The following is a 22,482-nucleotide window of genomic DNA, read 5'->3' on the forward strand; positions in this document are numbered from 1 at the left end:
ACAAAGTTCCCATATGAGGACCATTCTTCCATGGGAAACAAAATAGAAACAATGACAGAACTCACTCCTCAGGATCATAAGTAGAACAATTGGTAGACTAAGAAATGAGTATGTTTTGTGTGAGATCAGGTCTAAATCATTGCAAAAATCAGAAAACCTATGGGCCTCATTACGAGATGGGTGGTAGCCATGGAGCTACTAGCTCCATGACTGCCTCCCATACCGTGCCCATGTCCCGTCTCGTTCAATGGGGTCTTACCAGTGTAGTTCGACCCTGGCGGGACCGGTAATTCCCCATTGAACAGACCATCCCCCATTCCCATTTGAGCCCCATAGGGCTCAATGGGAATGGAGAGGGCGCTAATTACAGGCTCACGACTTGCAAGCCTGTTATTAGCGCCCTGTTCCCTTAGCGGGACCCGTAAGGGACGTGTGGTCAGACCACACGTTCCTTATGATCTTATGGACCTTATTATAAGGGAGGTAAGGGATCACTGGCACCGGTCTCCTTACCGGTGCCCGGTATCCCTTACCGCCCACCTTGTAATGACCCCCTATGTCCTTTTGCTTCAATTTTTAGCTGACTACGACTCAAAATTGGTATTCCTTAAGGAATTAAGTTTATCGAAATGTACCTCATGAATCAACCCCAAAATGCCTTCTTTGCATTCCACTCACCCCATATGATGACTTCCTATTTACCATCAAGAAAATTAATAGGGACTCCCAATCGAGGGGAACAATGTCCCCTGGCATGGAAAGCTTGTTGTTTAATTTACAATGGACAGCTTTTCTGTGCACCATGTCATGAAAGAAATCTGAAGACTACCCGGATTTCACACCTGCATACCTTTGTCAGCACCTTTGTAAAAAGGCAGGTAACTACCAACTTTCTCACATGGCCTAGCTGTCCCTATACGAATACAACCTCATCAACACCTCATCACCCTCATAAAATGCAGCTAGCTGAGCACATTCCGGTATAGCTGCTCACATAAGCATCCTTCAGGCCTAATGCAGCCAAAGCCCAGTCTGGAGTGAACCCACCAGACTGAACACATCCAACTGACTTCTCCAGCACCACACCTAAACGCTAGCACGCAGCTACCACCAGGCAATCACACCAGCTATACACTTATCTGGTGCACCCACGGACCCTACGAGACTATCCCTCTCTACTGACCAGAACTACGGTTCCCGAGGGCGTTCAACCTAACAGCGCTTTATATAGTGATATATAAATCGCTATATAAATGCCAAATTACATAACATCATATTTGTGTCAAACTCAGCAACAAACGCCATGAAATCAGGATTTCTATGGCAGAGTGGGATGACACCGGAGCATTGTAGGCTGGAGAGTGCCAGAAACGGCTGCTGTGAACAGTGGAGCTTCATGCAGTGCTGGCCTTACCTCTAACTCGATGTCTGGGCTGAGGTTTGCAGAGGACCAAGCATCTGGTGAGCAGTGTCCTAGATGATGGCAGGCAGCAAGCAGGTGTTCTTGAGTCCCACTTGAGGTCTTTCATCCCTTGTGTCTGGTAAGAACCATCCTGAAGCTCTGGAGGTTAAAGGAGCACCAGATTGGCATGGTGGTAACTTGGTGGTATGGAGGTCAAGTGGGTGGAGGGCACATCAGATAACTACTGTGGTGGAAGTTTGGAAGATGTTCAACACAGTTAACGTATTTACTATATGTGTTGTGCTCTTTTGGCATTCTTAGTACTTTAATAGATTTGGTTTAGCTGTTGGCTAGTTGGATGCTTGTCTTGTCATTACTATCTATTGATGATCACCTCCATCCCAAGTTAAACTCCAGACCATCTTTGTGTTTCTGTGTTACATGTGCTATATGTTGTAATTACCCCTCTTGCATCCAGGGGTTTACTACTGATTTTATATGTAGGAAGCCCCACCAGTGTCCAGGCTCGGCAAAGTAAGGTAAGTGAAGGATGTAGGTAGGTGTGTGAATCATGCTGCTTAACCCTTAAATGGTTATCTTGTTGGGCACCTTTGTTACTTCAGCAACTCTTGACCGAGTGGTGCCTAATGCACAGCCCTTAAAAGTGGGGTTACAAGTTGGGTTAGTAGACAGGACTTTGGTTCTAGCTGGTAGGCCACCTGGAGAGTCAGTGTTAGTGTTAGTTGCAGCAGTTGTGCACCAGTGTGAGGGGACAGGGAATATTGTTTACTTCAGGAGAATATATAATGTATTAAGCCCAGTGTCTCCAGATTCATGTGATCTATCCCCAGGCTTTAATTCTTTGGATTATCCTTCTTTTAATGATGTATGCTGTGAATTTACTTTCACGTTGTGTGTGAGGGGCCTGCTAGCATGTGGCACATTACCTTCTATTCTCATGGTCTTAAAGTATTAAAATATATACCTGCTTGCCTCACCATTAAGTTAAACACAATATGCCCACATTGAAAACAATTTAATAGTGTTTTGGCATACTACAGTGTCAATGCAATATGTCTGCATGTCCCTCTGGGAAATTGCAAAACTGAAAAGCACCTAATTATCTAAGTTCACAATTTGCACAGGACATGGGCCTCTGATGACTGTCACCACACCCAGCTCACTGCCCCATCATCTCCTGCATTTCTTTTAAAAAATAAAACATGGATTAATGTAACTTATTTGTCCTCTGTCTCTGCTGTTCTTTTTTTCTCACTTCTCTTTTTTTCGTGGAAGCCATTTTGGCTTGTTTTTTTTATTTTCTTTAATAAAAAGTCACTCATCGCATTGCATCTATATTGTCACCAGATGTTTGTCGAAGTGCATGCTTATGGTGATAATCACCTGAAAGGGCAGGTTGTACTGGACATTAATAGTCCCTCAATGCCTGACAATAGCCGTTACTTCGCTCTGGTGCACCCACCATATTAACTAAATTGTTTTCCTTGGTGAGTACTTTATTTGATATTTGGGAAATGTTGGTGGACATTTTAGAAAAGACCCTCAAAATATGACCCTCAAATAATTGGTAATTCGGAAAACAGAATTTTACCGCTGTACCTCTCTTTTAGTGTAGACTTAAGACCTAGATGTGCACTAAAGTGTTTGGATGCTAAATTAATATAAGCTTCCCTTCAGTCTCTAGTTCTTTGAGACTGTTTTGGTGACTTTGCTTTACAAGTGCAAATGAATGGAAATGTCAATGAAAATTGTCACGGTTTTATTACACGGCACACACAAACAAGGCAACTCATTCCCCTACAATGGAGGTGGCGCACAATAAAGTGCTTTTATTTTGAATGAGCAACAGATTATTTTTTTGAGTAGGCCTCCAACCCGTCTCGCACCCAACCTCCACACACACCCTGTGTCACAATGGACTAGGAACCAGCCAGTGTGTATCAATAAGATATTTATACATTTCTTATTTAATGAAAAAGGAAAATAATCAATATACAGCAGCCATCAAAATTGTGGCAACACTAATGCAATATCCTATCTAGAGCGACCAAGTGGAAATGGGCTGTTACACGCACTTTTGTTATAACGACAAACAGGAAAATACCATCAGGTTGAACGTGATAGCGCCACGGTTTTAGCACTCCCCCCCTGCAACACTCACCCCCATCCATCAACTAAACCTGATTCCTTTGAATGGAAGGCAGTGGCAAGGAGTTGGGTTAGAGAGAGAATATCGGATTTGGGGTAAAGCCCACCACCCCCAGATGAGAAGCCAGCAAAGAAAATGAAAACCCATTTTTGGAGCACAATGGCAGAATGGGATTTTGATTCTTACTCACAACTACTAGGGGACAGAATGAAAGGAAATTCAAATTGCTTACACTCTAGGAGATAGGGAAAGTTTAAAGAACCCTAATCAGCACACCAGAGCAACAATAGAAATAAAGTAAGAAAATCGGTTTTTGGAGAAAGCAAATGCAAAAGGGAAAAATACAGTGGAAAATGGAAATTCATTTACACTGGGTTTACAATGATAGGCAGCACAGGGAAGGGGTTTAGCTCAAAATAGGAAAATCAGTTTTCAAGGACAGAGGCACATAATAGGTACACTTCTAGGCAAAAGAGATTGCTCACAATGGAACAACGGTTTGGGTTTTATAAGACAGATGCAAATGGGAACTTGTTTGGTAATGCACACAATATATGGACAAATTTGGTTTTCACTTACAAGGAGACCAATTCTTATGAGGCAACTCTTTAATGACTATAATAATTAAATACAACACCAGGTATAAGATGGTTATATTCGAATTTCAATTACCTTTACCGTGAATTTTAATGGGAGAATTAATTGATTTACTTAAAAAATATGCTAAGGATATACACAGACACTGAGAGGTTTTTAAAATAGAGATGCTAACATACACAGGCTAACAATAGATTCTGCTATGGGAAGATGACTTAATTACACTGGCTATTTGGGGTTTTGAATGTATTGGATACAATGCTACAAAAATTAAGGTTTTATGCAATTCAGGGCTAGGGTATATGCTACTTACAAAGCAAGCCTTGGTTTAGGATTCAGGGCAGCCAGCTGGATCTCAGGACACTCTGGACAGCTAGGGCAAGGGGTCTTGTCACTGCACTCTCAAAGATGGTAAGGTTCAGCAGCCTTCTCTCCATCCTCCTTCTCCTGTCTACCCAGATTTTGGTAGTGTCCCCTGACCTAGTACATCCCCTTTATATAACACAAATGACATCACTAACTTTACAATCTACGGCGAGTACCCTAGATTTATCCGTGCTGCTCGGATAGGACAGTTTACTATTCCTCTTTCCTTCCCCTGGCATGATTGGTGCAAGGGAAGAGAGCACCATCTGTCTATTTGCATTTATTACAATTCGTTATTCTCATGACCACTTTTTGACAAAACGAATTATGTCTCATAACTTCATAATTATACTATCCCGGCCATATAGAATAGATATGCGGTTTTAGCGGGTCATAGGGAATTAGGTAAGCTGATCTCCAACTCCGTACATGGTAGCATGGCCCTTTCGCACATTTGTGTCATTTTTATAAAATGTATAACAGTTGTGACTCTGCAAATGATCCAGCATGTTCCTAATTTCATCGTCCAGCTTTCCATCAACTGTCATATTTGTCCACTATTCAGATCAGCCCGAAACTAGTCTTAACCGGCCATTTCATTCCCCAAAGTCTTTGGGAAATACAATTAGTCTCTTTAAAACCACCTGGAAATGACTTGCAAAAATAGCATGAAATGAAATTGATTCTTATTCTGATTGCTGTGAAAATGCTTAAAATGAAATCAGTCTTTTAATGTAAATTGACAGTGTCTTGTTCTACCTAGGGGAGGGCCACTTCTCCCCCACAGCCATCTGTCTTTCTCTGGACTCAGCCAATGACCAGAGTTTTTTATGACTCCCTTTGAAAGTGCAGGAAGTGCCCACACCTCCTGGGCAAGCTCTAGCCACACTTTGCTTCCTTTGAAATCTCTGGGCTCCTGCCTTAATGTCTGGCAGCGCAGGGAATTATGACGCCCTCTGCAGCATCACATTTTATTGCGAGATGGTTATAGGATATGTGTGAGATCCAGTGGGAAGCAGGACTTTGTCATCACGAGTCCCTGACTTCATGCCAGAACCGGGTTTTCCTGTCGCAAAGGGTCTATTCAAAGCTGACAGGAGCTTTGTGGGTTGGAACATAATCTGCATTCGCTTTGGTCAAACTCCCCCCATCAAATTCCCCTGACATTTATCTGTGTGAGCAGTGCTATCATTTCCACTTTGGCTTTTTAAAGCTGTTTTTCTTTCACACGTGTGCAAGCTTTTTGCTTCTAATGTTTAAAACCCTGTCTTTTAGGCCACAGGATTCTTTGATTTCTCCTTTTCGAGCAAGTTTGCATTTGCTGTTGGTCCACTGATAATGATGGGTAGGCCCCCCTTTCACATGGTTCTTTAAGTTGTCATGAACACCACGAAAAACCAAGCCTTTTTTCTTTGTTTACCATTTACCACAAAATACTTTGTTATTCTCATTTGAATACAATGCAACACGAACTCAGAAAGCCAAATATAGTCTTCAGTTTGCAAAACTGAATAGAATTAGACCAGGCACTTAGTCATAATAGCAGACAAATTGCTATCACACAGCTGTAATATGCTCTTTAGGACATGTTTTGTTACAGATTCTTAGACATAAAAGTTGCTCACCTTTTATACTTAGCCAGCAACAATACAGGAAAATCTTTTCTTTTGGCAAATGTTTATATGCAATGTGCACTTCCTTCCAGTGGCAAGGACAATGTGCATACTTCACTTTAGTATATACTCAGTTCCTGTCATGTCACTTCCCATTGCATACATCATAGCCCACCCTTTTCTTTTTTTAAGCACTTGAGCCCTGAGTTTCACATTATTGGATATTTTACGGATATTTTATCAGGAATGATATGGTGCATATGTTTGTATATTGGCGAGCAGGAGTGGCAAGGATAAGTGAAAAGTGAGAACCATTTGTTAATTTTTGGACCATGCCCATGAAGAAACATTAAGAACTCACAATAGGTAGTGGAGACTAGCAAGGTTTGGTTATGTCAGGCAGAGAAATATGCCCCCACCTAACATGCCTCTCAGAGGAATTTATGTTGGATAATCTCTACAGTTCCCAAGTGGGCCAGTGTGTGAAAGCAGGTTGCAAATTGCAATATCCATTTTGTTCATTGCAACTTAGGGCCTCATTACACGGACGGCGGTAAGGGTTTACTGGTACTGGTAAGGGCACCGGTACCAGTAAACCCTTACCGCCTTACTATGAGGTCCCTTTGCGGGTAGGTACTTTAACGCCTGCTGTTTAGCAAGCGTTAAAAAGCAACCCGCAAAGGGACCAGGGTGCTAATTACGGTACCGCAATTTGCGGCACCATAATTAGCGCCTTCCCCATTCCCATAGAGCCCTATGGGGCAGAAATGGGAATGGGGAAGGGCAACGGGGGAAGGGGGAATTACCGCCCCGCCAACCTTGGAATAGGGCGGGAATTCCCCTTAGTCCTTTTGCATTTGTGAAGACTCCTACGTTGACTGGCACTGGTTTTGAATATGCAACACAATTCTGTACATTTAGTCCCTTCATTTTGGTTAAATCTGCTTGTTATCTGGCTATTATACTTTAAATAAAGATGCTGCATTGATTACAATGAAGAGCAATACAAGTATAGAATGCATTTAAAATGGTGCCTTTTTAAATAACTGTGTTTTTTCAAGTTTGGAACATGATTTATTAAATAACGCAACTATTCAGCTACATATTCAGCTTCGGCAGAATAGTTGACAAACTATTCGGTATTCGGCCGAATAGTATATACTATTTGGAACAGCCCTAGTACAAATGACTCTGTGTGCACCTGAGAGACAAACTGTAAGCATTTCTAGGAATCCAGACACTGGCTTGTCAATGCTAAGATCAGACCGAGAACTGCACCTTTTTAAATTGGAGATTTCTACATGTAAATGCAATCGTGTATTTGTTCAACAATTGCCTGATCAGCATGTAAATACATGTAGATAAATGCACATGGAAGAGTGTGTTTGAATTTAGCAGTCCTCAAGTACATGGATTTAGTGTTTTAGAACCTAGATGAGCCATTCCAGTATTTCATCAGAGTGCCATGTTCCTAATATTGTTGGCAGATGGTGCTTTTGTGAACTCTAATAGTAAATAACCTTCATTCCATTGTATCTTGTAATGCTTTACACTTAATTTTAAATAACACTAAATTTCTATTTAACTTGAAATGAAGCATGTCTGTGCAAGTTCCTGGAGTCAGCTTTGAGTAAAGCTGCAACCTCAGGAATTTAGGTCACAGGACTAATCAGGAAGCTGTTATTGTGTTAATGTAAGATTCACCTGCCTGAAGCTCGTTCAAACCAGTCTCAAAGCTAATGAAAGTAAAGAGACAGTGTTTATTCCTAGAGAAAAGCATATTGGAGCTTTCAATAGCAGTATTATGGATTGTTAAGTGATTTCAATTCAGCAATCCCACTAAGTCAGTGCCTTGTCTGGGACGCCCAAATGAAGCCCTTATTTATATATTTTTATGACAAGTTATACTCTGGATGATAAACCCTTATATAACGCCCCTCTCTTTGAATCCTCCTGACCTCACTGAGCCAAGAAGCAGGTTTGTTTTGCAATTTAAAAGATTTATTGGAAAGATTTAACAATATATATATATATCACACTTTTATAAATAAATTGATAATTGATAGCACACTTGTGAATATGAGCAGTAATCAGCAATCGGTAATCCTACAGTAGCACAGTTCTTGGTTACTTATGAATAAGAACAGAGGACTAAGGTAGCAGAGAATGCTTTATATGGTTCAAGAAAATGCAAGGTGGGACAGAATGCAACACAGAAATAATTTGATATGATTTCAACAAGAGATAATGTGATAACTTTTTCTTTTGACAATTCACTCCCCCCCTTTATGCAATATAAGGAAATGGAAGGAGAGCACACAGTCTTCAAGAATACCAACAAAAATGCAATACAAAGGCTCCAATTCCCCCCGAGCAAGCTTAGATCACAGGGATGATTTTAAAACACAGGTGAAAGACTTTAAATGTGGTATGAAAAGAAGGGAAAAATATGCTAAAAATGATTTTGATTCCCTATAAGAGATTCAGGGTGGGTGATAGCTACTTTAAATTAGTTCAGGAACACTTTAGCAATGCTCTATGAATGATTGTCAGGTTGCAAACGAATTTCAGCAAAGGAAAGCAAGAAGCTGCTATTTTGACAAGTGAAGAAATTTGAGCCAAATCGCAAATCACAGCACTTTTTCTGAGTGCGTCGAGCGCGATTACGGAAAAAAGTATAATGAATAGAAAGTCTGGGTTTGTTGGAAAGCCTATAATCTTAGCTTTAAAATGAAAGTTAAATCTCGCTTCTAGCATGAACGGTTCAAGAGATACGGACGATTACGTGAAGGTAGATTTTCAGAAATGAAATAATGATTAAAAATGGCAAAATTACACTTTTACAGGTTTAAAATCGAAGAAGGGACACAAGATTCCTATGATGCAGTTATGGACAGGTTCAAATGTTTTGAATCAGATTGTTTTAAGCTAAGAGATTGGTTTTGCAGAGTTCTGGCTAAGTACTCACACTATGAATTTGAAATATGCTGTCAGGGTCTGGTCAGCAGGTTGGATTGGACTCGGGGCGGGTGGTTCTGAAGTCACAGCTATCTGGTCTGGGTCTGCTAGTGGATCTGGATCTCTGGTTCTGCTCACAGCGATCAGGGTCTGGTCTCTCTGGATACAGCACTGCTTTCTGGGTCTGCTACCGGTTCTGGCAAAAGTTTGTGGCAAGAATCCAACAGCTCGCCCGGCTGTAGAATAGTTTGGTTGGATTGCTGGATTCTGAAGGCCTGCTGAAAAAGGATTTAGCTGGTGGTCCAGGCCTCTCTGCTTTAAGTTCTGGATTGAAGTTCTGGAGTGAAGTTCTGGAGTTCTCCGTCAGCGTGCTGCGCAGGAATTCAGTTGAAGGTTGGAAAATGAATGTCCCTGTCTGGCTTCCAGTGGCTCTTTTTATGTCTTTTGAAAATGGGTGTGGATGCTAACTTTCTTTGCCCAACCCACTCACGATTTCATAGGTCAAGGATTTCTCTTTGACCTGATTTGAGAAGGGAGCAGTGAGTCAGAGTGAGTCAGAGTCTTAAAATCTATTGAAGAAAAGCCCCTTTGCTTTTACCTTAGAAATTCCTTTTCATAACTAAACATATTTCCCACATACACAAGTGGTTGACATCACATGTACAGATTGCAGATGACTTAAGGTACATTCTTGTTCAACTCTGATCTTCCTAAGAGCTTGCATTAAAAAATGACAACTTATTTTCGTTTTTAGTTGTTTTACCAATATCGGACGTTTACCAAAAATGGCACAAATGTGCGTAAGGAGTATAAGCATCAAATAATAAAGTGTCAGATTTTTCACATACAGACGTTTGGAGTAATACCACATTTTCTGCTACTATCCCCAAGAACATACCACAGAGTCCTAATACCTCTTGAAATGTGCATAGAAAAATCACAAGAATAATGATGTTAATTATATAATTTTGACAAGTCCGTACTATGAATTATCCATCTTTTTAAAATTATGCTCTGGCCCAGAGGGGAGTGGTTTCCCAAAGCACATGGTGGAATTTCTGGTTTGTCCACTTCCTCCAACTCAAGTTGCTCACAGAGGCACTACCCCTCCCCGTTTCTCTCAAGAAGAAGCCATTTACGACCCCCCCTAATTTAACATTTGCCTGAGCCCAGGAAGGCTCATTATTCTGTTTCCTGCAGTCCCCAGCTGCTCCTCCCCTAATCCAATCAGGGAGGTGTCATCTCCTTTTGGTGGGGGCAGCAGAATGCAGCTAGGCCTGGGAAGAGTGGCTGAGCAAGTTTCAACTCCTGTCAGGGGTAGTTGCCGGGCAGAATTCACTCTATTCAAGCCAGGCTTCAGCTAAATGTCACCTTTGTTCCCAGTTTTTCTTCATCCAAATCAAACTTACAATTTTTACACATGCAGCTAGAACGCTGATTCTAAGTTCAAAACTATGACATTTAACAGTTGCAAACTATGTGACACTCAACAGTAGGTCACTCATTTATTTTAAACATTTCAATTTTAGTGGCTTTAAGTCCAATTTCACTTCAGCTGCGGACATCCACAGCTCAGCCAGTTTCATTATGAACATTATTTTGGGCTCTTTCTCTTTCCAGATTTTGTAGGCACACAAGTCTACCTTCTGCCAAATGTCTGCTGGTGTTCATTGAGACTTTTGAATATATTGCAATGTTTAAAATAGTCATTTTTAGCTTGCATTTCAGAGAAACAAAGGTGATTTCAAAGCGCTTATTGAGCCAACCGGCACTGCTGTTTTTCCTTTTGCACACATATCACCCATTTCACTCCTGGCCCATCACGCTTGCACTGGTGGGTGGTAGGTCAGGCCACCATTTTGGTGTGCGCAAAAACTGCGCAGTTTTCCTGGATCCTGGTGCAAATGTATGCTTTTCCGCCATCTTGGATTTCCTAAGCCCACAGCACCAAATGTTGCAGCATAATAACTTGAACATGGGTCAAAACCCCTGACAGGATAAGAGCTCATGTGTGATGCACTGCCAGTGACACCTACAGGCTGAAACCAGCATTTATATTTCTGGCCAAAATGAATAAAAAGTCCATGGGCCTCATTCCGAGTATGGTGGTAGTCATGGCGCTATTTGCTCCATGACTACCTCCCATATCGGTTCCGACTCCGGTTTGGTGAAAGGGGGACTCACTGGTCCAGTCCAACCTTGGCGAGACCGGTAAGTCCCCATTCACCAAACCATTCCCCATTCCCATTTGAGCACCCATAGGGCTCAATGGGAATGGGGAAGTAGCTAATAACGGTACCGCAAATAGCTCGGAAGTCCCTTAACAGGTCCCATCCACAATGCCTGATCAGACCAGGCGTTAAAGGAGGGATCCGCTAAGAGACTTTATAATAGGGTGCAAAGGGATTACCGGCACCGGTGTCTTTACCGGTGTCTTTACCGGTGCTAGTAATCCCTTTGCGACCAACTCAGAATGAGGCCCCATGTGTTGTATTTTAAACTAAAAAGAAAATACCTTACACATTTGTAACTTTAGAAATAAAGGTCCTGAAAACTTGAAAGAAATTGTAGTTCACACATATGATATCTTGCAAGCTATATAAACTTCACTTAGTGCATGATGAGGAAACAATTTAAAAAGATAAAAAAATATTATTTCTGTCAATATACATCACACAGGGACAGGCCACATCTTAAAGTGTTCGTTCCAACATATATATTGTTATATTTATTTTATTGAACTCACATATTCACTTCTAAAGTTATATGGAAAAAGAGAAAGGTCACTCCATTACATTAGGAGTGAGTTCCCTTTCTGTGCCATGAGACTGGTGGCAGCCACACCTACTCACAAGATGAAAGGAGGAGTATATGATTATAACATAGCTTGTGCATTGAATTAGAATGTGATATTGACAAATGTGTTTCATACAACTGTAGGTAGATAGCTGAGGAGCTGAAACCAACTGGATGACTGGTTTCCTGACTGTATGGGGAAGGAGTCATTTCAGAGAGATGAGCAGGCCAGTGAGAAAACACCAAATTATCCATATAAAGTATTCATGGTAAAATCCCAGGAATCAAAGGGGCTGGGTGCTGAGTACATGTGCTAACATGACAGGTGCAATGTTAAATGTGATGCTGTGTGTCTCCTATTTAAATTGAGTATATAGTGAGATGTAATTCCCTTGCAGCCAAATGCATTTTTTTATTGAGAGACACAGTTTAAAACTGACAGCATTTTGTACAAATTAAATTTAGATTGTTTTTGTAGAATTGTACCAAATAAAAAAAGCCATGGCTCATGCTAGCATTGAATCATGCAGGCCATAGTGTTATCACAGAATACTATTGCTGACATTATAGCATGCACATTTGCAGCTCATGTGAGCCTAGTCAAAATAATTAGGCGTTTGTGCAACAGAAATTAGCACAGATAATTCATTCTATTCCCAAAAATAATGTGTTAAACCAATGCAAGCCCTTTAACATTGTACCTTTTACTGGAGAATATTACATCTCCCACCCAAAACTTGTAGAGCTGAAGTAAATTAATAGGAATAGATTGAAAAGTATGCATACATTCATTGAAAGTTGCCCACATATGTAGATTTGACGTTTCACACATATATAGGTTGACATTTATATACACATGTTCAGAGAAAGTTGAATACACATGATAAAGAATCCCCTGCACCCCATTTAATGTAGAGACAGTATTTTGATCTGTAAATGATGGGTGTCATTGTGGAAAATAAAGACTGTACTTTGAGATAGTTCAACCACAATGTGATGCCTCATGTTGAAATGCTTTATGAAGTGAAGGATGCCAAGCACTAGAAGTGTTTAGAATGCCTTGCAATTTCTTAGACGTTGCTGAGATTCATGTAGGCATGTGAAACTTTGTATTGATAAATTGGTTTCATACCTATAACATTGTAGTGATTTCCTTGGTATACAACTGGAGACCACCTTTGTTTGAAATGGACCTTAATTCTTTCAACACATTTGGAGTTTATGAAATCAGTGTCTGTTTTCTTACCCAGAACTGTGCGGTGGGACTGTATATCAGGAACATGGAATTAGCCATATCACCCTCATTTGAGCCTATAATTTAAATGTAAAACACACAGGTTTCAACAGTCTATCGTAGGTGGCATCCACTTAATATCACCATTAGCAATTGTCTATGCTGTTCCTATCAGTATTGCAAAGCCTGGCCTATGTCCGGATTTCAAATATTCACGTAGGGCGCATTGCTCTGTATATATCACTTTGTGTGCAGAAAAAGCACTAGATCCATTTCTGAGCTCAAAATCAGTATATTTTGTGTCCCTTAAGCAAACATTCAAAGCACAACAAAGAGTACTCAGCATAGAACTGGCAGATGCTTCCAAGTGCCTTGGGGTATATATTTCTGTATTTCTGCTGTTTTGGTCAATATGATGGCACATGCCACCACCAAATCTCCTGTGTGGCCCATCAGTATACTCAAACCACCCCTTTAAAGGAGAAGGCATCAGTCATATTCGTTTAGAATACCAATACCCCTTTCATCTATGGAATGACTGACATTCCTTTAACAACACTGTCCCATTCTCGGTAGGTCATAGTAATTGATCAACAGCGAACTGGAGAGCGTGCACATACAAGGAATCTACTGCACATATGAGTTGTACCAGATCAATTGAAGTCTGAGTGTTGTTAAAAGTGTCTCTTTGTTAAACAGTAATAGGCATGAACTGTGCTTGAAATAAAGACACACCCTCCAGCATACATAGGTGCGGGTTCAGTGACTCACTTTAATGTGGGGCAATATTATTTCTTTCATGGAACTGTAAAACCCGATAAGAGCATGCAGTATTACACTGAGTTCATGTGCTGTTATCGTTGGTGCATCAATGCATGATGGTTGTAGGGCAATTAATAGAAAATCAGGACATTGATAGTTCCATTGCAGACTATACCATGGGAGAGGGCCATAATGGCAGGTAGAGGTTTTCTGTACCAGCATTCCAACGTTTCTCCTTTGTCTATCGTTGCTTGAAATAAAACATTCTAATCTCATTGGGTGGAATGTTCTAAGAGCAATAATGTCTCTCCAAGCCATTACCAGTTGCTAAACTCCTGTTTCCTCTTTAAAAGGTGTTAACTTGAGCTGAGGACTGTTACTACCTGCACATGGCCCTCAGAATGTGGATTTATGTTAACGTTATTTGCTGGACAAATGGGCACACACAACCAGTAATGCCCCACCAGCCCAAGCCTAATAACAGACCCAAGTGCTGTGAGGGTTTCCATGAGAATTGGGCCCATTACCAACCAGGTCTGTCACAGCAACTCAACCATTGATGCGTTCAGCACCCGGCATGTCTTGGTGCTGATGACATGCTGTCTTTTCTTTTTTTTTATTGTCTTATTTTTCAAAGCGGTCATATGCCTTTTCATCAAAGGGAAGCATTCCATAACTAAGATGGGCACAATGGCAACATGACAGGGGCACGCATAAGTGGGTCGCTTCTTGCTGTCCATGGTATCGTCTTTGAGGAGGATGTACTGGCGGCGGCATGGTGGAAACCTGCAGATAGCAGGCTGCTGCCGGGGGTGAGTGCTAGAGCAGGAAGTGGTGGGTATGAAGACGCCTGATCGAGGACAGTATTCATAATTGTGAAGCCTGGAGCAGCATCCAGCTCTCTCTGAGTTCAGGCATTTATCTGATGAGTTCAACCAGCGTTTGAATGAGCTCATTGGGTGGCTTCCGCACACCAGGTACATATGCTTATACATTTTGCACTTACATGGAACTGATGAAAAAGTTCACAAACTTGGAAGACCTTTTTTATCTTCTTTAAATCATAAAGTTGAGTATTGTCTTCCCTGTTTGGCTCGCCAGCTACTGTGTTTTAACATTTTTAATTTGTGTGGGAATACTGCTTTGAAATGGCAATTCTGTTATGTTATTTCGTATTTTTATATTGCCTACTGCCATTATTATGTCTTTGAAGCGCTGCGTTGAATGAATGCCTTCAAAAGACCATAGCATAGGATGTAAAAAAAGAGCAAGAGAATGCATGCAAACAGGAATTGCCATTGGGGGATAAGAAGATATGACCAGATTAAAACATTTTAAATTATGCAGCGCATACCGCAAAGGCATATTGTAGACTGCTATTTCAGTGACTATGCGACAGCTGGACCAAATTGTTCATGGGACTCGGCTGTATTCTAGGGGTTGCAGTGTGAGAGGGGGCTAGCATATTGTAAATAGTCTATCAATCCCTTGGGCAACGGTCTACAGTTGAGCGCTCTGCTATACTTTACATACACGTGCATTAATGGCTAACATTCAATCAACATGCAATTACATGCACAATTGTCAGATATTATTATAATTGGTTATTTATAACATGCTTAATACCAAAGAGGTTTCTAAGCGCAGACCCGGGATTCAAACCTTTGTTGCTCTGCGTCGTCTTGCTTCCAAGATGAGCGCTTTGCTATTGAGCTATACTACCTGTGCCAATAAGACTTCGGGCCTGATTCATTGATTTTGTAGCATGGTTCACTGCCAACAAACACCTTGATTCACGGAGGGTGCACAAAGTATTATTGCTGTGCAAACTCACTCTTTGCACTGTGAATTTGGCCAATTTAGTGTGGTGCAAAGAGTACTTTTGAAGTGCAAAGTGGCTTTGCAGTGCAAAAATACACTTTGCAACGCTCTGTGAATCAGAATGTTTGTTTTGAAGCGCAATGTCCCTTTACACTGTGCTAAAAATTCCACAAATCAGGCCCATCGTTACCGCCTGCACTGGTCCTCTTGTCTGTACCATCTCATTATTGTTGTAAAATGTAATATATTGGATTAAAAGATTCAAAGTGGTGGTGGGAATGCATAGTCAACTATACAGCTAGATTGGGGTTATCAGTGGGTTAGCCTTTTCCCTTTGCGACCAGGTAGATGTACCCACACATATGAGGTACCGTTTTCATCGGGACACCTGTGGGAACGCGGGAAGGTAGGACATCTGTTGTTGGCGGCGTGTTTCGGTGGGTGGGCAGAGGGAAATGTCTCTAAAATTTGGTGGAAAAAAACACAATTTTCAGACATTTCACTCTGGACACCCACCAAAACACGCTGCCAACAACAGATGTCCTACCATCCTGCATTCCCACACGTGTCCCAACGAAAACAGTACCTCACATGTGTGGGTGCACCTATCTGGGTGCAAAGGGAAAAGGCTAACCCACTGGTAATCCCAAACCTTTCGGCAGAGCAGATTTTGCTCATGTGGACAACATACAGATTTGGGCCTACGGTGTCGAAGCCACCAAGGAAAACAGGGAACCTCATGCATTTCCGTAAAGAGGACACCTGTGGGAATCCACGGAGGTCTTACTTGCGCGAATTGCCCCAGAATTTATTACCCACAATCCCTGGAAAAGTCTGAAACGTTACGACTGCCTACATTTGGGGAAAAAGGGGCCAAACTTGGCCGAGATATCTTATGTAACAAAAAAGTTACAAGGGATTGAATGGCCACATACCGAAATCACCAAAAAATGCCTTGGCAGAAATACCCATGGCAGTTAAGGGGTTAAGACGGTAAAGCCCCAGAGGAGATATAATTTGTAAGGTAGCTCAGTGAGTTAATGCTCCAAATGCAGATTGTGCACAGGAATATGTAACACCTGTGTTCAGCACCTGGCTTAATCTTCTGGTAGGATAATATGCGGAGTGAATGCATTCAGCTTCCGATGCAACACAGCATTTTCCAGGTCAATTGGTTCAGAAAAAGTGGTGGAAAACAGTATTCCTCTGGGATCTCCTTGGAAATTAAACCTGGTAAAAGCGGGCAGAGTCCAGAGGAAGCCATTCTCAATTCCGCCAGCAATGGCTAATTGTGCGAGGTATTTACACTAATCCAGAGTGGAAAAGCAATGTGATTTCACCTGCCTTTTAGGCTAAAATCTTCCATTTTGTGGCGGAAATGTAAACACCTGTGCCAATGGAAGTGGTCCACTCCATGCAGTTTACTTTGCGCCTTGAAGCTTGTGGGTTTTGCATGATGCTACACATGTAATAAATAAATAAATACATTTAACATGACCCCAGATAAATGGCAATTTGTGATCAAAATGAGTGAGCATGGCATGTCGCTAGTAAGAGGGTGTCCTCTGCTTCTTGAGTGCGTTGGCAAATGCCCTTAATTGCCATCTCACATTAAACAGGTGCTTAAACCCATCAGTGTAGATTGTGCAATAATAAGTCGACAGAGGTATTTCAAATGGCCAGTTTAGCTCTTTGGGTGACATTGTCAAAGTGGGAGAATGTTGTCCGGAATGTGCAACTTTCTCTGCAGAGTGAATTGCGGCCACCACGAGGAAGAAGTGTGAAAATCCACAAGGGCACTGTGCCCTGCTCTTTCTGTGTGTGTCTTCCCCAGAGGGCGACAGATGCTGACTCAGACATGGGTAAGTCTCAGGTGGCAAGCCTGTACCCTAGTTGATGTGGCAAAGGATTCCAGACTTCCGAGGCTGATAACATTAGTAGCATTGAGTTACATGCCATCTGACAGGTATGTGTGATAAAGTTGCAAAGCAGAGTTGTTAGTGGTCTAAAGCAGGAGGCAATGTCTGCCCACGCTCAAAGGGTACGTACAACCAAAAGTAATAGGCCCCTCCCCCATCATGGCTGTAGGGGCCAGGCTCCAAAACAGGGCAAGAATGCCCTCCAATCATCCATGCCCACGAGTAGGGTACCCCTCATGCTCCAGGAACCCTGTTGAGCAACCTCTGTGCTTTGCAGGTGATACAAACATTATTTAAAGCCAGAAGTCTAATCTAATCTAATCGCTTAATTGCAGCCGGAAATTAGCTCCTGGCGTGATAAAGATGTCTTAACCAAGTGTGACATCATCCCCTTCATTTATAAGCAATATGTGTGTTCTCACGTTTTTTCATCCACTGAATTACTGTTAGAAACAAAGGCAAGAGTTGTGTCTCTTGTGTAGGCATTAGGAAGGCAGTTGCCAGCCTCTGGCATAATATGCCCATGTTCTTCCAATATTGGCTAGCTGTTGCCCTCTTATGGATAGGTAGAACCATTATGACAGTGACTGGCAAATGTCTTTCCCCGGCAGACAGTAAAGCGGAAATAAGAGGCCAATTCAAGACACGGAACAAATAGCAGTTAAGACAGACTGCAGCTGCCATTGCTGTGTTAGGGATAATATGTTGAGTGTTCAAGCAAGGAGGTATGTATCAAGCAAGCAGTGAGACAACGGAGAGGCAAAGAAAGGCCAGAGGGGCTCTTTGAATACTGTAACAGGGCAGAGGACCCATGCTCTGCCGTCCTAGTAACATATGAGAAAATCAAATAGATCAGGCTTTGCAGCAAATGTTAAACGAGAAAGGAACAGAGTCCACCTCTGCATTCAGAATAACAAAGACAAAGAAAGGCTACGCTCTAAAGCCAGCATGAGATGGAATAAGAGGGACCAGACTCTTCATGAGAGGTTGGCTCGGCCATCACAGGAGCACTAGAGGGGCAGCCCACATAGCAGGCTGCCCCTCTGGCTACCCCCCTGGGTCCACATATACCCCAACTACTAGGCATCCCCTGGGTCCGACGCATCCGGCAACAGACCTGGGGAGTGCTTATAAGGGGGTGGGCTTGCGATCGCTCCTCCTCCTTGTTTGCTGTATCCCCCACCGCACGGAGAACAGTCAAAGCAGCAACATCACACACCTGGTCCCTCTACTCCAATAACAGGGCTTACTCAGAGGTACAAGCAAGATTTCCTCTTTCTTTGAAACCCCCATCCTTCCATTCCAAGAGACACACACGTCTCCTTGCCCCACACAAAAAAAGTAGCAACTTACAGCTGGTAGAAAAGGCTGCAACTCCTTTATTTGGCAGGAATCCACTTACAGATGATCTGCCTCTTAACGAGCTGGTGTCCTAGCTGTGGCCCACTCGAAGTAATTGTTATTTCCTCTCTTTTACCATGAGCTCATAGTCAGATGACAAATCCAGAAATGCAACAGATAAAGACATGTTCTTTGCTGCTCCATCCTTTAATTTTCTTCTGTTTTCTTTTCTTCTTTTCTCTTGTTTTATACAGTGCTGATATTTGTAATTTAATATGTACTGCTATTTTAATTTTAATGTTGTGAAAAGTCGAGTTCTTTGACTAAAACACAATAAATACATTTGAAAAAGCAAAGTCCCCAAGGTGTCCCCTATCACCCCAGATTTTATGTGTCTCCTACGCCCTGCATGAGATGCCCCATCCATTTGGGGTAGGGGGAGAGGGCCACCCCCTTTCCACTAATAACATCCATGGTGGTTCAGTGGCCCACCACACCCACCCAAAACATGTTATAATTTGTTTTCATTTCGTTTTTCCCCTTTCCTAGGAGCAGATGGACACATGTTTGTGGCCATCTGCCCCTGGGGGGGCAAAAAGTACTGCCACAGGCTTGGTGTCTGGATCTGCCAATATTTGCAGTGGCCTCTCCCCGCACCCCAAATGGATGGGGGACATCTCATGTACACCTTCCTACAGGCAGAAATCTGCCCCCAGGGAGGACTGCATAAGGTGACCCCATACACTCAGGGTGGGGGAGAGGGCCACCCACCCTTTCAAACACAGAAAATCCTGGTGGTCTAGTGGGTCACCCCGGACTCCCCACCCAAAATAAGTTATAATATATTTTTAGTTTTGCCCCTTCCCTAGGGGCAGATGGGCACATGTGTGTGACCCTCTGCCCCTGGGGGGGGGGGGAATGTACTGCCCCAGGCTTGGGGGGGTGGCTCTGCCAATATTTGTAATGGCCTCTCCCCCCACCCCACATGAATGGAGGTCATCTCATGTACCACTTCCTAGGGGCAGAAATCTGCCCCCAGGGAGCAATACATAAGGTGCCACCCATCCACTTAGGTTGGGGGGAGAGGGCCCCTTTCAAACACACAAAAAATCCTGGTGGTCTAGTGGGCCCCACCGGAGCCACCCACCCCCACCCAAAACAAGTTATAATATATTTGTTGTGTGTTGTTCCCCTTCTCTAGGGGCAAATGGGCACATGTGTGTGGCTATCTGTCCCCGGGGGGGTGGGGTAAAAACATACTGCCCCAATCGTGGGGGCTGGTGCTGCCAATATTTACAGTGGCCTCTCCCACCCACCCCAAATGGATGGGGGCATCTCATGTACCCCCAGGGAGGGCTACATAAGGTGCCCCCATCCACTTAGGGTGGTGGGGAGAGGGCCACCCCCTTGTAAAAATCCCTGGTGGCTAGTGGCCCCACCCGCACCCACCCCCACCCAAAACTATGTTTTTAAGAAAAATGTTGTGCCCTTCCCTTGGGGCAGATGATCACTCATCTGCCCCCAGGGTATTGCCCCCATGCTTTGGGGTTTCGGGGGGAAAGGGCTGCTTAGATAGTAAGCAGCCCCTCCCCCCACTTCAAAAACAGATCCCTGCACAACACACCCAACATATTCTGGGGGGATAAATGACATTACATCCCCCCACGTACAATTGTGGGGGGGGATTTGTCCCCTCTGGCCCCCCATGTCCTATGCCCCTGCACCTGACATTGTCAGTCTTCGGGACATCCGAACCTCTAGAGATCCTCTAATCTTCTAACAGAGAGACTTCCCTTCGGCATTCGCCACATTAATTCAAATAACACTTGTGTTGTGGGGAAGTGCTTCTGTCCGGTAAAGTATAATGTGCTGAGCAGAAAAATTAACCATAAGAATCAAAAAGGGACCAAGACAAGACACATGTCATAGCCACAGGTGGTGCCACTCTAAACAAATCCAAATATTAAAAATGAACAGGCTTACAATTTGTTTTTAAAAAGGCAATAAATAAATAGTCTATACATTCTTTTACAATTGCATTGTAAATAGCGAAACACATGTAGAGGGCAATTTAAATGTAAAATATGGAAAGTAGATATCATCAAAGAGGACATTTCAAAATCTAAATTTATGGATAGGAGAATTCCTTAAAATATGGTCGTTTAGACATTTTAAGGCGAGGACTCAGGAAATACAAGATATTTCTTGCATGAAATGGATATTCCAAATATGGAGAGTAAGCTAACTACTTACAAGATATCTACACAAAGGACACTAGAGACATTCCTTAAAGAGGATAATTAAAAAATGTGATACAGAACAAAAAACGTTTAAGACATCTACAGCACGGTTTAGTAACTATTTATTTTCCTTTTTTTTAAATTTATTTTTTTTAAAGAAAATTACAAAAATCTTTTTGAACTAAACAAACTTCAGATCGCTAAGCACAAACCCGTTCCCCTTTCTTTTCTTTTTAATTGTGCAGGGAGTGCAGATGAAGCCCATTGGGACCAAATATGAAGTTATAAATATCATAGTTTATTAGTTAAGCATTTTGGCATGCCGGCCTTCAAAAACTTTTACACTGAACATGGTCCTATTAATGCAGAGCAGACTGTGTGTGTTTCTGCAAGTAACACAAGGAAGAGTTGTGATATAATAGAAAGGATATGTGAATTCCAAGCATTGGAAATCAAAAGGCCTATCTTTCATTACAAAGGGAAAGGTCGAACTGAAAAGCAGCCGTTACTTTGCATTTGCAAGAGAAAAATCAAAGGCCCTTCTACACGAAAAGCAGGGTTTTGAAACTCTGAAACTAAAATACTAGCCATGTGTGTTTTATAGTGTTAAATCAAGACATGAGAAAAATGATATCAGGGAAAAGACTGGAGATATGGGGGCAAGAAGCAATGTATTTACATATATGATATGCTTCACATGCAAATTACCAGAAACAATTGAAAATGCTACTTTTTTCCATGGGTCACATGTAAATCTCATTTATGCCAGAGACAGAGCCTGTTGCTTGTTGTTGGGCATATTTTCAAGGCTGGTCTGGCTTCTTATATGGAAGGGAAATCTAAGCTAATGTACACGCCAAGTATAAAACTTACATGGAGAAATGAGAGTGAACATGTGCATACATGCTGAAGAGTGCCCATTAGTTTAAATGGACTATCATAACTAGTGATTTTCTCAGCAATGATAAGTTGCCCTGCGTCCATTCATAGGTTGTTTGAAAGTTAGTAATGCACTGGTTATTCTGATGTAAATTTGAACCACATGCAATTTTTGGAGATCATGTTATCACCTGAATTCTGTTTCTGGCTTCTACGAAAATGTCCTGAATTTAAGAATTTGTGAACAGATGACTCATAAAATGAGGTATCTAGAGAGTACATTTCATGTTCATAACTATTATACTTTTTGTACAGAGGGCAAATAATTATAGCATGCCCATGCAATAAGGTGCTGAAATGAAAGTAATCTTCACTGATCCATCA

The 22,482-nt window shown here is 42.1% G+C and overlaps 1 protein-coding gene across 1 annotated transcript in view; it reads left to right on the forward strand.

Annotated features, from left to right (window-relative positions):
• FGF10 (fibroblast growth factor 10) overlaps positions 1–22,482 on the forward strand; it is a 340,476-nt gene that overhangs the window by 185,714 nt on the left and 132,280 nt on the right. The window lies entirely within an intron of this gene.

The sequence above is a fragment of the Ambystoma mexicanum genome, chromosome 6p, assembly GCF_040938575.1.
Source record: "Ambystoma mexicanum isolate Mex_15411 chromosome 6p, UKY_AmexF1_1, whole genome shotgun sequence".
NCBI classification, from domain to species: domain Eukaryota; kingdom Metazoa; phylum Chordata; class Amphibia; order Caudata; family Ambystomatidae; genus Ambystoma; species Ambystoma mexicanum.